We start from the raw sequence: 2,534 nt of genomic DNA on the forward strand, positions 1-2,534 counted from the left end.
AAAAAAAAAAAAAAAAAAAAGAAGACATCAACTAACTGCACTGTGTGGACCTTATTTGGCTCCTGATTCCAACTATTAAACCAAAAATCTGAACACACCAGGCCTTTGGTGGCATTAAGGAATTGTTTGTTGTGTTAGGTGGGTCTGCGGTATTGCCATGCCCTCCAAAACGCTTGCAGATAAAGAAAAGGAATTTAGTTCAAAACATGTGTCAGGAGGGAGAAGGGTAGGGGCAAGGAGGACAGGGCACGCTCTGGGGTGGGTGGTCCATGAGTCAGTCACAGCTCTGCCCACGTCTCCCCACGAAGCTTCCAGCCACGCGGAGCAGCACATTTTGCAGTGCGCCATCTTTTCCAAAAGCTGCCACCTCTCAGCATCATCATTAACCCAAGGAAGCCTGTGGCCTCAGAAGCCCTGGCTGTCCTCCATCGGGGACTGGACACAGCTGTCCCTGTTGAGCTTCAGCAGCCGAGGAGCCACAAGTAGAGAGGCACCTGCATGAGCCCCCTAGGAAGGCTGCTGGGGACACCCAGACAGCAACACTCCTGGGCCCTTAAACACCCGCCAGCAGCTGTGATCTGTGTCCTCGACCTCCCCAGCTCGGCCCCTCTCCCCTGGGGAAAACCCAGTCATCTCCCTGAGGAGGAGATTGCAGGATAGACAGCAAAATGGCTGGGCAGCCTCCACAGCACAGAGGGTGGCCTCAGGGGCCAGCCAGGGCCTTAACATCCTTCCCAAGGCCCCAGTGTCCCATGGGTCCCCTCGCCCCACCTTCCAGAACTCTCCCAGCGGCAGCTCCAGGTGTGTACAGAACAGCACCCACCTGCCCACATGAGGTCACCCTGTACCCTGTTGCACAGTTGAGGGGCCTGGCAATTGGAATCTTGCCAGCTCAGGCAGGGACAGGCCACCAACTCCCAGGGTCCCCCTCCTCCAAACCCCAGGATCAGAGCTTAAGGGAACACCACAAGGCAGGGGCAAGGGTGGGGGCTCCACTGCTGTGCTGAGGGCCTGGAGAGCCCGGGCCTTGTTCTCCGGTCAGCCGCCACCAGCGCCCTTCTCTCCTGGACAGCTCCTGAGGGGCTGCTCACATGGACACCACCAGGTGCTGGGAAGCAGGAACCCCAGGTGCAGGACCTGGACAGAGCCCCCAGTGACCAGACTGGCAGACAGAGGAGCCCTTGGCTACAGCATCAGAAACAACGGGTGGGTAGGTCTGATGCAATTCTGTGGGCGCTGCTGCCAGGCAGGAGGAAGCCATCTCCACAGAGACGGCCGCAAGACACACGCTTCAGCAGTCACTGAGCGCAGGAGCAGTGTGGCCCAGAGGGGTACGAGCTCTACCGGTCCAGGAGAATCCATTCTTCTCCCACCCTCGAGACCAACCAGCAAAGCCCCAAGGACACACGGCTTACCCTAAAGAAGGGTGGCTACAGGCAGGAGTGACCCAGAAACATTACAAAACCAAATGCCAGGACCCACCCAATGTTCAGCAAGTCTGGGGATGTGCCACGTTCCCCAGAGATCCAGCATGCACCCAGGGAGACACAGCGTCCTAGGGAGCAGCCTGGAGCCTGGGAAATACAAGGCATCAGACTGGCCCCGAGACTCTCCCCAGCGTTGGTGACAACTGTCTGCTTATCTTAGTCCCCTGTGCCCTTTTCAACCCAACTCTGGATCCTGAGCACCTCAGTTCCATACCCCTGCTATGCACATCCCGGCTGTGATACCTGGGACAGGTCCTGCCCTGACTGTAATGCCTGGGACAGATCCTGTCCCGACTGAGATACCTGGGACAGGTCGTGTCACCTCTCCAAACCTGTCTCCCCATCTGTGAAATGCAAATCTCCACAGTCCCTATGCCTCAGAGGGTCAGGGTCAGGATTCCGCATGACGACCCCCAACAGGAGCCTGGCACAGACCTGGCTATGGGCAGCGTCTCCATGAAGGCCACCTGTTGCTTTTATGTCCAGAAAGCGAACATGACAAGGCTTTAATCCCTCACAGCAATCCTCCCTCGCCCCTGTTCTCAGCAGCAGAGCGCCTGAGGCCCTTCATGACTCCAGCCCACCCGCGAGCCCACCTCCCGCGGCCAGCCTCCAGCCTCACGGTCTTTGCTCACAACGTTCACGCCCCCTTCTCCTGGACCCACCTCATCGCCCCTTCCTAAGCATCAGGCCAATTCTTGCACATCCATCAAATCCTTGTCCAGACACCTCCTGAAAGTCTTCCCTACCGCCCCCGACAGCCATCCCCACCTCCCAGGGTATCCCGCAGCCCCAGGCCGCATCCCAATTCCCCTCCAATTAGCGACTGTTTGTCCTCTCAGCTGAGCGCGGCCTCCGCGCCCCGCCCCCGCTGGCGTCTGCAGAGCCCCCGGGTGGGACGTCTGTCTCCAGACCCGGGGTTTTTCGGCTCCCCGGGGCCGTGCCAACCGCGGCTCCAGGCGTTCCTTATTTAGCAGGGCCGCCGTCCCGCGCCGGAGCCTCGCCCTGGGAGCGTCCTGGCCCGCGTCCTGCTTCCAGTACCGGGCC

This window comes from Mandrillus leucophaeus, unplaced genomic scaffold, assembly GCF_000951045.1.
Source record: "Mandrillus leucophaeus isolate KB7577 unplaced genomic scaffold, Mleu.le_1.0 Scaffold78, whole genome shotgun sequence".
Taxonomy (NCBI): Eukaryota; Metazoa; Chordata; class Mammalia; order Primates; family Cercopithecidae; genus Mandrillus; species Mandrillus leucophaeus.